General features: G+C 39.4%; 1 protein-coding gene across 2 annotated transcripts in view; it reads left to right on the plus strand.

Moving 5' to 3' along the window:
• DRP2 (dystrophin related protein 2) overlaps positions 1 to 15,559 on the plus strand; it is a 149,461-nt gene that overhangs the window by 105,870 nt on the left and 28,032 nt on the right. The window lies entirely within an intron of this gene.

Here is a 15,559-nt window from a genome sequence, read left to right on the forward strand (position 1 = left end):
GCCAAGCGGGAGGATCACCTGAGCCCAGGAGTTCAAGACCAGCCTGGGCAACATACTGAGACACCATCTCTACATAAATAAATAAATAAATAAATAAATAAATAAATAAATAAATAAATAAATAAGAAACTAAAACTAGAACTGTCATTTGGCCCAGCAATCCCATCACTAGGTATAGGTATATATCCAAAAGAGAGGAAATCAGTATATCAAGGAGATCTACACTCCCAAGTTTATTGCAGCACTATTCACAATAACCAAGATATGGAATCAACCTAAGTGTTCATCAACGAATGAATAGAGAAAGAAAATGCAGCTTATAGGCCAGGTGCGGTAGCTCACGCCTGTAATCCCAGCACTTCGGGAAGCTGAGGCCGGTGGATCATGAGGCTGAGGCGGGCAGGTCACGAGGCCGAGGCGGGCAGGTCACGAGGCCAAGAGATCAAGACCATCCTGGCCAACATAGCGAAACCCCATCTCTACTAAAAATACAAATATTAGTTGGGCGTGGTGGTGCACGCCTGTAGTCCCAGCTACTCAGGAAGCTGAGGCAGGAGAATTGCTTGAACCTGGGAAGCGGAGGTTGCAGTTAGCCGAGATCACACCACTGCACTCCAGCCTGGGTGACAGAGCGAGACTCCGTCTCAAAAAAAAGAAAAAGAAAAAGAAAAAGAAAAAGAAAATGTGAAATGCGGTATATATACACAATGGACTATTGTTCAGCCATAAAAAGGGTGAAATCCCGTCATTTGCTGCAACATGGATGGAACTGGAGGCCATTATGTTAAGTGAAATAAGCCAGACATAGACAAATACTGCATGTTCTCACTCATCTGTGGGAGCTAAAAAAGTAGATCTCATGGAGGTAGAGAATAAAATGGTGATGACCAGAGGCTAGGAGGGGAGAATGAAGAGAAGTTGATTAAGGGGTATAAAAATACAGTTCAGTAAAAGTAATAAGTTCTAGTATTCAGTAGCACATTAGGGAAATTATACTAAACAATAACTCATTGTATATTTCTAAATAGCTAGAATAGAAGAACTGTAATATTCCCAATACAAAGAAAAGGTAAAAATGTTTCAGGTGATGGATATCCCAATTACCCTGATTTGATCATTACACATTGTAGACAGGTATCAAATATCACACGTATCCCCCAAAATATGTACTACGATTATACATGAATTAAAAAGAAACATGTAAATTGTGGATAAATTTGATCAGTTATTTATAATAATCAAAATTCTGTTTTCTAGGTATTAGATTTTGGTTTTATACACAGACTCTAAACTTCTAATTATTTCAATATACTTTTAAATATAAAATAACCTACAATTTTTCTTAATATTATGTATTAGCAGTTAAGCCTAGAGTGTGATTTTTCTTCTCAGATCTATGTATATGCCTAAACTATATTTTATTTAAGTGTATTATGTACGTAATATAGGAGAGACAAGAACTCAACATAAAATCAACAAAAAATGGATATGTAATAAGAAGTCCATTTTATTTTTGATGCTTACTATGCATCAGAATCTTTTGGGAAGCTTTTTTAAAAATGCAGATGTAAAGTTCCTATCTTTTCAGAGACTCTGATTCAGTTGTCTTGGGGTGAGGCATGGGTATTGCTCTAGGTATGTTTTTAAATTTCAGATTTCACATTATTCCAATGTGTAGCCAGGATTGAAAGCCGTTGTATATCTAATTTCCTTGGAGCATGGGCAAAGGAGGAGTCAAAAAGAATTGACTTTTTATATCCTGCACTCTCTAGGAGAGAGAGTCTGAAACTGGGAGATGTGAACAACTTTTTCTAGAAAAACAGGTACTGTCTGCTGTGTCTCACAAAAGTCTGGATTAGATTTTGCTTAAGACAATCCACATTTCTTTGCTAACTACTAACTTTACAAGTAACATCAGCCTCCTTGATACTTCAAAACTATAAAACGATGTGCCTGAAATAAGGTGTTTAAGTATTCTTTCTAGATACTTGAGTATCTAAAATTGTCATTCTAGTTTATCTATTGGTATACCTTGTGAGTTTGCTAACAAGGGGAACTGACAAGATCGAGTTTTAAAGTTGTGAGTCTGAATACTGGATCCCGATTCCTGGTAAATTTACCAAATTAGCTGGGCCAGGTGGCTTATCCCTATAGTCCCAACCCTTCTGGAGCCTGAGGTGGATGGATCGCTTGAACTCAGGAATTCGAGACCAGCCTGGGCAACATGGTGAAATTCCATCTCTAAAAAAACTACAAAAATTAGCTAGGCATGGTGGCATGTGCCTGCTGAGATAATCGGGAGGCTGAGGTAAGAGGATCGCTTGAGCCTGGGAGGTCGAGGTTTCAGTGGCCTGAGATAGTGCCACTACACTCCAGCCTGGGTGATAGTGTGAGACCCTGTCCCAAAAAAAAAAAAGTATTAAATTAGTGACCCTGTATTATCTCTTAACAGTTAGATATTCTATATTTATTGATATAAAATTTATGAAGCCCTGAAGAATTTGCAATAAAATTTTGTAAATAAATAAATAAAAATATGTAATTAAAATTAAAAAGTTAATTAACTCGACCCATGTCACACACCTAATAAAGGGCAGAGCCAATAATTTATTTAAGCCCAGTTTCATTTGATTCTCAATACTACCTATGTCTACATATTCAGATCTCTCCCGCATAATTAGATTTACAGTTAGTCTCCTTTCTACCCTCCCCTCCTGAGCCCCTGCTAACTTCTACTTTCTGTCTCTATGAATTTGCCTATTATAGGTACCTCATATAAGTGGACTCATGCGGTACAGTGGCCCTCTGTATCCTTGGATTCTGTGTCCATAGTTTCAACCAATTGTGGTTTGAAAATATTTGAAAAAAAAATGGATGGTTGCATCTGCATTGAATATGTACAGACTTTTTTGTCATTATTCCCTAAACAATACAATATAATATCTATTTACATAATATTTACATTGTAATTAGGTATTATAAGTAATCTAGAAATGATTTAACTTATATAGGAGGATGTGTTCAGGTTATATGCAAATACTATGCCATTTTATATAAGGGACTTGAGCATCTGTGGATTTTGGTACCTGTCTGGGGGGCCTAGAACCAATCCCCCACGCATATCGAGGGATGACTGTATCAGCCCTTTTGTATCTGGCTTCATTTGCTTAGCATAATGTTCTCAAGGTTCATCCATATTGTAGCATGTATTATAATTTCATTCCTTTTAAAGACTAAATAATATTCCATTGTATGGATATATCACATTTTGTTTATCCATTCATCTGCCTATGGACATTGGGTTGTTTGTAACTTTTAACTATTGCGATGAATGCTTCTATGAATATTGGTGCAAAAATATCTGTTTGAGTCCCTGCTTGCAATTCTTTTAAGAAGACACCTAGAAGTGGAATTGTTAGATCACACCATAGTTCCATGTTTAGCTATTTGAAGAACTACCAAACTGTTTTGCACAGTGGCTGTACGATTTTACATTCTCACCAACAGTGCACAAAGGCTTCAATTTCTCCATGTCCCTGCCAACACTTGTTAATTTCCACTTTTAAAAAGTAATAGCCATCTTAATGGGTATGTAGTAGTATCTCATTGTAGTTTTGCTTTCCATGTCCCTGATGGCTAATGATATTGAGCATCTTTTTCATGTGCGAATTGGCCATTTGTATCTCTTCCTTGGAGAAATGCCTATTTTATTACTCCAAGGAAGAGATACAAATGGCCAATTAGCACATGAAATATTGAATAGAAACATCTATTCAATTTCAATATACTCCTAGGTATTTTTTTAGTTACTGTAGATGGGTTTGCTTTTTTACTTTCTTTTTCCACTAGTTCATTATTGGAGTGTATAGTTACTACTGATTTTTGTGTGTTGATTTTGTATTCTGCAACTTTATTGCCCATTTATTAATTAGGTTAGTTGGGTTCTACTTTGTGTTGTTCTTGAGTTGTAAGAGTTCTTCATATATTCTGGCTGGGCGTGGTGTAATCCCTGCACTTTGGAAGGCCAAGGCAGGCTGATCACTTGAGGTCAGGAGTTTGAGACCAGCCTGGGCAACCTGGTGAAACCCCATCTCTACTGAAAATACAAAAAAAAAAAAAATTAGCCAGGCGTGGTCATGGGCACCTGTAATCCCAGCTAGATAGCATCCTTTGGTACACAAAAGTTTTTAGTTTTGGTGAAGTCCAATTTATCTACTATTTCTTTTGTTGCCTGTGCCTTTGTTGTTATATCCAAGAAATCATTGTCAAATCCAATGTCATGAAGCTTTTCCCCTATGTTTTCTTCTAAGAGTTTTATAGTTTAAGGTCTTACATTTAGGTCTTTAATCCATTTTGAGTTAATTTTCTTTCTTTCTTATGTAATCCCACTACTCTATTTTTGCTTTTGTTGTGTGTGCTTGGGAGGCGTTAGCCATAAAATCTTTGCCCAGACCAATGTCCTCAAGTATTTCCTCTATGTTTTCCTTTAGTCGTTTCATAGTTTCAGGTCTTACACGTAAGTCTTTAATCCATTTTGAGTTGATTTTTATATATGGTGAGATATAGGGGTATAGTTTCATTTTTCTGTATATGGATATCCAGTTTTCCCAGCACCATTTATTTCGTAGACTGTCACTTCCCCCAATGAATGTTCTTGGCACCTTTGTCAAAAATTAGTTGGCTGTAAATACATGGGTTTATATCTGCATTCTCTATTCTCCTCCATTGGTCTATGTGTCTGTTTTTATGCCAGTACCATGTTGTTTTGGTCACTATAGCTTTGTAGTATATTTTGAAGTCAGGTAGTGTGGTGCCTTCAGCTTTGTTCTTTTTGCTCAGAATTACTTTGACTACTCAGAATCTTTTGTGACTCCATACAAATTTTAAGATTTAAAAAATATTTCTATGAATAATGTCATTAGTGTTTTGATTGTGATTGCATTGAATGTATAGAGAACTTTTGGTAATAGATTACTTTTTCAAAATGTTGATTCTTCCAATCCATGAACATGAAAGTCTTTCTATTGTTTTTTGTCCTCTTCAATTTCTTTCATTAGTGTTTTATAACTTTTTCATCTTGATCTTTTACCTCATTTAAATACATTCCTAGGTTTTTTTTTTTTTGACCAAGTTTTGCTCCATCACCCAGGCTGGAGTGCAGTGGCATGACCTTGGGTCACTGCAACCTCCACCTCCCAGGTTCAAGCAATTTGCTGCCTCAGCCTCCCGAGTAGCTGGGATTACAGGTGCCCGCCACCATGTCCAGCTAATTTTTGTATTTTTAGTAGAGACAGGATTTCAACATATTAGCCAGGCTGGTCTCGAACTCCTGACCTCATGATCTGCCCGCCTCAGCCTCCCAAAATGCTGGGATTACAGGCGTGAGCCACTGTGCCTGGCCATTCCTAGGTATTTTTTCTATTTATTGTAAACAGGATTGCTTTTTTTGCTTTCTTTTTCCACTAGTTCATTGTTGGGGTGTATAGAGTCACTACTGATTTTTTTTTTTTTGAGATGGAGTCTTGCTTTGTTGCCCAGGCTGGAGTGCAGTGGCACGATCGTGGCTCACTGCAAGCTCCGCCTCCTGGGTTCAAGTGATTCTCCTGCCTCAGCCTCCCCAGTAGCTGGGACTACAGGTGCCTGCCACCACGCCCAGCTAATTTTTTGTATTTTTAGTAGAGACGGGGTTTCACCATGTTAGCCAGGATGGTCTCAATCTCCTGACCTCATGATCCGCCGGCCTTGGCCTCCCAAAGTGCTGGGATTACAGGCGTGAGCCACCGTGCCCGGCACTACTGATTTTTATATGTTGATTTTGTATTCTGCAACTTTACTGAATTTGTTCATCAGTTCTAGCAGTTTTTTTGCTGGAGCTTTTAGGGTTTTCTCCATATAAGATCGTGTTGTCTGCAAACAGGACAATTTGTCTTCCTTAATTTCCAATTTGGATTCTCTTTATTTCTTTTGTTTGCTGAATTACTCTGGCTTAGACTTCCAGCATTACATTAAATAAAACTGGTGAAAGTGGGTATGCCTGTCTTGTCCTAGATCTGAAAGTAAAAGCTTCCAACTGTTCCCTCTTTTTGTATTTATTGTAAATGGGATTTATTGTAAGTGGGATTGCTAGTCTGATGCTGGCTGTAGGTTTGTCATATATGGCCTTTGTTGTGCTGCTGTACATTCCTTCTGTACCTAACTTGTTGAGACTTTTTATCATGAAGGGATGTTGAATTTTATCAAATGTGTTTTACTGAGTTTATTGAGGTGATAAAATGATTTTTGTCCTTCATTCTGTTGATGTGCTGTATCACATTTATTGATTTGCATACACTGAAACATCCTTGCATCCTTGGGATAAATCCCAATCATGGTGAATGATATTTTAAATGTGCTCCTGGGATTGGTTTACTAGTATTTTGTTAGGGATTATTGCATCTATGCTCATCATGGATATTGGTCTACAGCTTTCTTTTTTGTTGTGTCCTTGTCTGGTTTTGGTAGCAGGGTAATGCTGGCCTAATAGATTCTTCCAAATGAGTTTTGAAGAATTTTTCTTCTCTTCAGTTTCCTGGAAGGGTTTGAGAAGAACTGATATTAGTTTTTTGTTTTTCGGTTTTTTTTGACGGAGTCTCACACTGTCACCCAGGCTGGAGTGCAGTGGGGTGATCTTGGCTCATTGCAAGCTCCGCCTTCCGGGTTCATGCCATTCTCCTGCCTCAGCCTCCCGGGTAGCTGGGACTACAGGCACCCGCCACCACGCCTGGCTAATTTTTTGTATTTTTATTAGAGACAGGGTTTCACTGTGTTAGCCAGGATGGTCTCGATCTCCTGACCTCATGATCTGCCCACCTCGGTCTCCCAAAGTGCTGGGATTACAGATGTGAGCCACCATGCCTGACCTAGTTCCTCTTTTAAAGTTCAGTAGAATTCAGCAATGAAGCCATCGGGTTCTGGGCTTTTCCTTGTTGGTGTTTTATTGGCTCAATTTACATCTTATTATTTTTATTTTATGTATTTATTTTTTTGAGACAGAGTCTCACTCTGTTGCCCAGGCTGGAATGCAGTGGCAGGATCTTGATTCGCTGCAACCTCTGCCTCCCAGGTTCAAGTGATTCTCATGCCTCAGCCTCCCAAGTAGCTGGGATTACAGGCATGTTCCACCAGCACGGCTAATTTTTATGTTTTTAGTAGATACAGGGTTTCGCCATGTTGGCCAGGCTGGTCTCGAACTCCTGGCCTCAAGTGATCTGCCCGCCTCAGCCTCCCAAAGTGCTGGGATTACAGGCATGAGCCACCATACCCAGCCAATTTACATGTTTTTACGTTGCCCATCTACTATAAACTTGCTATGGTTATTATTATTTTTGATAGCCTTGTCTTTTAGTTTTCATACTAGAGATCTGAGTGGTTTACACATCACAATTACAGTATTAAAGTATGCTGAGTTTGTCTGTCTACTTACTTTTACCAGTGAATTTTATGCCTTCCAATATTTTCTTATGGCATGTTAGCATCCTTTTCTTTCAGATAGAAGAAATGCCTTTAGCATTTTTTATAAGACAGGTCTTGTTGTGATGAATTCCCTTGGTTTTTGTTTGGGAAATTTTTTCTCTCTCCTTCATGTTTGAAGGAGATAAAGCTTTGCTGGGTACAGTATTCTCATTTGGCAGTTTCTTCCTCTAGCACTTTGAATATGTCACCCCACTGCCTCCTGATCTATATGGTTTCTGCTGAGAATTCTGTTGCCAGACAAATGGGAGCCCCTTTATACATTATTTGCTTCTTCTTCTTCTTCTTCTTCTTCTTTTTTTTTTTTTTTTGAGATGGAGTTTTGCTCTGTGGCCCAGGCTGAAGTGCAGTGGCATGATCTCGGCTCACTGCAACCTCCACCTCCCCGTTCAAGCAATTCTCCTGCCTCAGCCTCCCAAGTATCCAGGATTACAGGTGTGCACCACCACACCTGGATAACTGTTATATTTTTAGTAGAGACAGGGTTTCACCATGTTGCCCAGGCTGGTTTCTAACCCCTGACCTCAAGTGATCCTCCCACCTTGGCCTCCCAAAGTGCTGGGATTACAGGCATGAGCCACCGTTCCTGGCCCATTATTTGCTTCTTTTCTCTTGCCGCTTTTAGGACCCTCTCTTTGTCCTTTACCTTTGAGAGTTTATTATATACCTTGGTACAGTTTTATTTGCGTTGAATCTGTTTGGTGATGTTGGCCTTCCTATACCTGGATATTTATATCTTTATCTAGGTTTGGAGAGTTTTCTGTGCTTATTTTTTTTTAATAAGATTTCTAGCCCTTGCTCTTTCCCAGTTCCCTCTTTAAGGCCAGTGTCTCTTAGATTTGCTTTCTGAGGTTAACAACAGAATTGATCACGCAGAAGAAAGAGTCAGTGAGCTTGAAGATAGGCTATTTGGAAATTTAGTTGGTTAATGTATTTCTTAGTACCAGGATTTCTGTTTGACTTATTTTATTATTTCAAGCTCTTTGTTAAATTTCTCTTATAAAAATTACTGAATTGATTTTCTGTGTTATCTTAGAGTTCCCTGAATTTCCTCAAAACTGTTATTTTGAATTATTGATCTGAAAGCTCATGTATCATTGTCTTGTTGGGATTGGTCACTGGCTTATTACTTTGTTCATTTGGGAAGATCATGGTTCCCATTTGCTGTTGCTTCTTATGAGTATATGTCTATGGCTTCACATTGAAGGATTAGTTATTTATTCCAGTCTTCGCTCTCCGGCTTGGTTTGGTCCTTCTTGAGTATGTCTGATTAGAAGTTCTGTGTAATTTGCTTGTTGAGTCCCCTTAATCCCATATTGCTGTTTCCTTTTTGGCACTAGTTAGCCAAGATTTGCCGTAGTTCTCACAAAAGTTCCGAGCATTGCCCCACATTGGGGGGCTGGGGGTCCCAAAGGGAATATCCTGCCTGTGTGGGAAGGTTGGTTAAGGTTAGTGGCCAGAGGACCCTTGGAGCGTGCCTCCTACAGCATGATGCTGCTGAACTGCCTCTCTGATCTGGCATCTCCTTTGGCTGAGATAAAGAGCAGCTCCTGAGTTTCCCTGCAATGGGGTCCTAGCCACACCTCCACTGTTCGTCCCTAGCTGCCCTCAGGGGTTTTTCTCCTTCCAGACACTCATGATGCTTCCCATGGGTTGAGCAGGAATGGCTTTCCTACAAAGGAACCCAAGATAGTAAAAGAGCTGGCTGTCCACCTCAATCTCACTTTTTCCAGTGTAGAAACCATGAGTCCAGGCAGACTTTTCTGCAAGGTGCCTGGCAGCTGGGGAAAGAGGTGTCGCAGATAGAGGTGTCTGTTTCTCTTACCTTCTAGTCACAGTTTTTCAATTCTTTGTGGCCCCAGAGATTGACACAGTCTCAGTTTTGAGTTATGGGATATTGCTAGTAACAATCTTGGCACTGAATAGTTGTTTTTAATTTTATGTGGGGGAGAATGAAGCCAGATTGCTTCTACTCCACCATTTTGGTGACTGTCCCTTGGGTTTTCTATGTATACAAGCACACATGAGTGAAAAGAGATAGAAAATTTAATCTCATTTTTCCCCACTATATATACGTTTTTTCTATCTTACTTCATTCTCTAGAATAGCATTATGTAATAGAATTTCCTGTGATGATGGAAAAGTTCTATAGTTGCACTGTCCATTTTAGTAGCCACTGACCATGTGTTGTTATGGGGCACTTGAAATGTGGTTAGGGGGCCAGGTGCGGTGGCTCACGCCTGTAATCCCAGCACTTTGGGAGGCCGAGGCGGGCAGATCATCTGAGGTCAGGAGTTCAAGACCAGCCTGGCCAACATGGTGAAACCCGGTCTCTACTAAAAATACAAAAATTAGCTGGGTTTGGTGGCACGTGCATGTAATCCCAGCTACATGGGTGGCTGAGTCACCAGAATCACTGGAATCCAGAAGGCGGAGTTTGCAGTGAGCCAAAATTGCATGACTGCATTGCAGCCTGGGCGATAGAGCAAGACTCCATCTCAAAAAAAAGAGAAAGAAAGAAAGAAAAAAGAAAAAGAAATGGGGCTAGGGAGACTGAAGAGCTAATTTTTTCAATGTAATTTCAATTTATTTAAATGTAGACAGCCACATGTGGCTAGTAGCTACCATATTGAACAGTACAGCTCTAGAATATCTAAAGTAATGTTAAATAATAATGACAATAATACATGTATTTGTATAGTCCTACTTTTCATTAAAATTATTTTAGTCATTTGCTACTTAGTCTTGTAGTCTTTTGCTACTATTTGCTGTTGCATTTTGGTAAATAAACCATGATATTTAGGTAGGTTTTTAAAATTTTTCTTAAAGGCCGGGCGTGGTGGCTCACACCTGTAATCCCAGAACTTTGGGAGGCTGAGGTGGGCGGATCACAGGGTCAGGAGTTCGAGACCAGCCTGGCCAATGTAGTGAAATCTGTCTCTACTAAAAATACAAAAATTAGCCAGGTGTGGTGGCGTGTACCTGTAGTCCCAGCTACTCAGGAGGCTGAGGCAGAAGAATTGCTTGAACCTGGCAGGCGGAGGTTGCAGTGAGTTGAGATCGTGCCACTGCCTTCCAGCCTGGGTGATAGAGCAAGACTCTATCTCAAAACAAAACAAAACAAAAAATTTCTTAGAATTTTTATTAGGAATTCCTGCTAAATTTTTATCAAATTTATTTAAATTATTTATTTATATAGTCATAGGGCTTTCTCCTTTAATTTGGTGATATAATGGGTTATACTGATAGATTTTCTTATGTCTAACCACCCTTATATTACTGGAATAAACCATGCTTGGTTATAGTCTAACTTGTTATGAAGTGATTTTAAAATAAAAATTAAAATGTGGTATATAACAAATGGCATACCATTCAGCCATAAAAATGAATGAAATATTGTCATTAATGGCAAAAAGGATGCTCCTGGGGAGCATTACTTTAAGTGAAATAAGTCACTCAAAAAAAAAACAGACCCGGCGTGGTGGCTCACGCCTGTAATCCCAGCACTTTGGGAGGCTGAGGCTGGTGAGGTCAGGAGGTCAAGACCAGCCTGGTCAATACGGTGAAACCCCGTCTCTACTAAAAATACAAAAATTAGTCAGGCGTGGGGGTGCATGCCTGTAATTCCAGCTACTCTAGAGGCTGAGGCAGGAGAATCACTTGAACCCGGGAGGTGGAGGTTGCTGTGAGCTGAGATCATGCCATTGCACTCCAGCCTGGGCGACAAGAGCGAAACTCTGTCTCAAAAAAAAAAAGAAAGAAAGCAGTCTCAGTCACAGAAAGATAAATATCACATGTTCTCACTCATGTGTGAGAGCTAAAAATATTGATCTCATTAGAAGCAGAGAATAGAATAATGGTTACTAAAACCTGAGAAGAGGAGGGGGCAAGGGGCATGGGGAGAGGTTGGTTAACCAATACAAAATTACAGTTAGAGAGGAGAAATAAGTTCTGGTTTTCTATTGCACAGTAGGTTGACTGTAGCTAACAATAATTTATTGTATACTTTCCAGTAGCTACAAGAGAGGATTTTGAACGTTCACAACACAAAGAAATGGTAAATGTTTGAGGTGATAGATATGTTAAGTACCCTGATTTGATCATTACACATTGTATACATGTATCAAAATATCACCCTGTACCCTGTAAATATGTACAATTATTATGGGTCAATTAAAAATTTAAAATAATAAAAATAAAAATTTAAAAATAAAAATTAAAAATTAAGTAGGTAGAGCTCCAATATTGTAGCTTTTTTCACTGCCGGTAAACCAATTGCTGAATCATGTATTTTGTTAACACTTGGCAATAAATGTAATTACTTTTTCAAATAGAAAAAATATCATTTTAAAATAAAAATTATGTCCTATTTAGTTCAATTAGTACCTGGATTTTTCCATTTCTCAGCCATCTGTGACAAGGTAGACATCTGTTCCCCCTGTTGGACGTAGATCATCATTACATAGAGCCCAGGACACTTAAGATGCACTTACGATCTTACCATGCACATTCAATTGTTCATTCAAAAAGTAAGAAGATAGAATGGAACTGTGGGAAAACAGAGGAAAGGTAAATAAACCTAGAATTCCTTCTCCAGACATAGGCTAGGCAATTCTTTGAAAAATGATGAAAATGACCAGATTCACTCAATGTTCTTGTACCATGTAGAATTTTTCTAGTGTTTCAATAGGGATAAAATGAGTTATTGGGCCAGGTGTGGTGGCTCATGCCTGTAATCCCAGCACTTTGGGAGGCCCAGGCAGGTGGATCACCTGACGTCAGGAGTTTGAGACCAGCCTGGCCAACATGGCAAAAACCCGTCTCTACGAAAAATACAAAAATTAGCCAGGTGTGGTGGCGCATGCCTGTAATCCCAGCTACTGGGGGGCTGAGGCAGGAGGATCCTTGAACTCGGGAGGCAGAGGTTGCAGTGAGCCGAGATCGTGCCACTGCACTCCTGCCTGGGCAACAGCAACAGAGCTAGACACTGTCTCAAAAAAAAAAAAGACAGTTATTTTAATTCTACCAAGGAGCTCCTAGAAAGAAGCGCCTTATTAAACTAAAGAAAAATTATTGCAGAAGTGACAAATCAAGCAATGTTATAGTTGGTGGGTTTTATACATGGAAGAATATTTACTGAAATATATAATATCTTCTAAAAATTAAAATTAAAATTTTAATTTTTAAATTTAAACTCTAAAAATTAAAATTTCTCCTAAATAAAAGAGATAAGGGAAATAAAAGATCATCCTCAGCAGAGGTAAAATACTATCAGCCAGAACTCATTTGGGGGTATGAGAATTAAAAATAAGAATGGAGGAGAATAGAGTAAAAATGATGCTGATATTTACAGACAGTCCAAATAAAGCATCTTAATTCTGTTTACCTGAATAATACACTCAGTACACTCAGAGTTGTTACCAGTGTTGCCAGGGCAAAGGCACAGGCTACGAAAAGGGCGGCTTCTCCAATTTCCACTGCATACATGACACAAAGTTCATGGTCAAGCAAGGTGATGTGACTATAAACAAAACTTAGTGTCTGTGTACTGTTTTTTTTTTTAACATATACTGCAGTTTTTAAAGTCCAGCCCATGTAAAGAATCAAAAGCTCTTAGACACACACTTGTGTTATGTAAACTCTGAACTTCTACCAGATTTCAGTTGAGCCCTATCTTTTTTTTTTTGGATTAAATAAATCCACAGCAGCTATAAAGCAGGATAGTTCTGATTCTCTAGTAATTTGTATCATTATTCTAGTGAGAAAAGACTAAAAGATTTTTTAGATTGATAGTTACTAATAGTTTATGACCCACTAATCAAAATAGAAGAAATAGCACAAATGACTGGTAAAAATAAGGAGCAAATCTATCATGTTTCCTAGAGAAATGAGTAGCAGATAAGCATTTCATTTCTATTTTACTATGATTAAGAAAGTGCTGCTTCTGCCAGAACAAAAGACCAAAATGACAGGCCTATATTGAAAGTCTCACAAACAGTCCCAATTTCTAGGGTCTGACATCAACTTTATCCTTATCTCTTTCTGTTATTTGTTCCCAGAATGCCTCACTTATTTGGATCATTTTCCTAGGAAAGTTGCTTCCCTATAGTATAGCCTTGAGTTGTGAGATTCAACTGTAACTCCAGGTCAAGCAACAGAAGCTAAAGTTAGGTTTGCTTAGACAGGCTGGGCGCAGTGGCTCACGCCTGTAATCCCAGCACCTTGGGAGGCTGAGGCGGGCAGATCACAAGGTCAGGAGTTCGAGACCAGCCTGGCCAATATGGCAAAACCCCGTTTCTACTAAAAATACAAAAATTGGCCAGGCATGGTAACGTGGCCTGTAATCCCAGCCACCTGGGAGGCTGAGGCAGGAGAATCACTGAACCCAGGGAGGCGGAGTTTGCAGTGAACCAAAATCATGCCACTGCACTCCAGCCTGGGCGACAGAGTGAGACTCCATCTCAAAAAAAAAAAAAGAAAGAAAGAAAGTTTGCTTAGACAGAAACTGATCAGATTAAAGGGCAGAGACAGGAATATACTCTTCTTTTATTTATTTATTTATGTATTTATTTGGAGACAGTCTTGCTCTGTTGCCCAGGCTGGAGTGCAGTGGCACGATCTTGGCTCACTGTAACCTCTGCCTCCCAGGCTCAAGCGATCTTCCCACCTCAGCCTCCCAAGTAGCTGGGACTACAGGTGTGTGCCACCATGCCCAGCTGATTTTTTTTTTATTTTTGGTAGAGATGGGGTTTTGCCATGTTGGCCAGGCTGGTCTCAAACTCCTGACCTCAAGTGATCCACCCTCCTCGGCCTCCCAAAGTGCTGGGATTACAGGCATGAGCCACTACACCTAGCCTTATGCCTGAGTAGTTTTATTTAACCATTCACCTCTTATGGACATTTGAGTTGTTTCTCGTCTTTGGTTGTTATGAATAAAGTTGCGATGAGCATTTGTGTACAGGTTTTTGTGTGCACATCAGTTTCATTTGTTTGGCATAAATTCCCAAGTGTGTGATTTCTGGGTTATATAGTAATAGCATGGTTAGTTTTTTAATAAACTGCCAAGCAGTTTTCTGGAGTGTTTGTACCATTTTATGCTCCTTTCAAGTTTCTTTGCATCATCGCCAACATTTGATGTATTCACTATTTTTTATTTTAAGCCATTCTGATAGGTATGTAGTGATATCTTGTGGATATCTTTTAAAAATTTGCATTTTCCTAATGGCTGATGATGTTGCACATCTTTTCGTCTGTTTATTTGCAATCTATCTTCTTTTTTTGTTTTTTTGTTTTGTTTTGTTGAAATGGAGTCTCGCTTTGTCGCCCAGGCTGGAGTGCAATGGCGTGATCTTGGCTCACTGCAACCTCTGCCTCCCAGGTTCAAGCGATTCTCTTGCTTCAGCCTCCTGAGTAGCTGGGATTACAGGTGCCCACCACCACGCCTGGGTAATTTTTTTGTATTTTTAGTAGAGATGGGATTTCCCAATGTTGGCCAGGCTGGTCTTGAACTCCTCACCTCGTGATCTGACCGCCTTGGCCTCTCAAAGTGCTGGGATTTCAGGCGTGAGCCACCACGCTCAGCCCATCTGTCTATCTTCTTTGGTACATTTCTGTTCATGTCTTTTGCCAATTTTCTAAATGGATTTTTTTTTGCTGTTGAGTTTCGAGATTATATATATATATTCTAAATTTTTCGACAGTTATATCGTTTGGAAATATTTTCTCCTAGTCCGTAGCTTGTCTTTTCATCCTCTTAGCAGGCTCTATCAAAGAGCAAAAGTTTTAAATCTTCATGAGGCCCAATTAATCAATTTTTCCTTATATGGATCGTGTCATATCTGAGAACTCTTGGCCTAACCCTAGATCCTGAAGACTTTCTTGTATTTTTTCCTAAAAGTTTTACACTTTTTTTTTTTTTTTGAGATGGAGTTTTGCTCTTGTTGCCCAGGCTGGAGTGCAATGGTGTGATCTTGGCTCACTGCAATCTCCACCTCCTGGGTTCAAGCAATTCTCCTGTCTCAGCCTCCCGAGTAGCTGGGATTACAGGCAC

Source organism: Gorilla gorilla, chromosome X (genome assembly GCF_029281585.2).
Source record: "Gorilla gorilla gorilla isolate KB3781 chromosome X, NHGRI_mGorGor1-v2.1_pri, whole genome shotgun sequence".
NCBI classification, from domain to species: domain Eukaryota; kingdom Metazoa; phylum Chordata; class Mammalia; order Primates; family Hominidae; genus Gorilla; species Gorilla gorilla.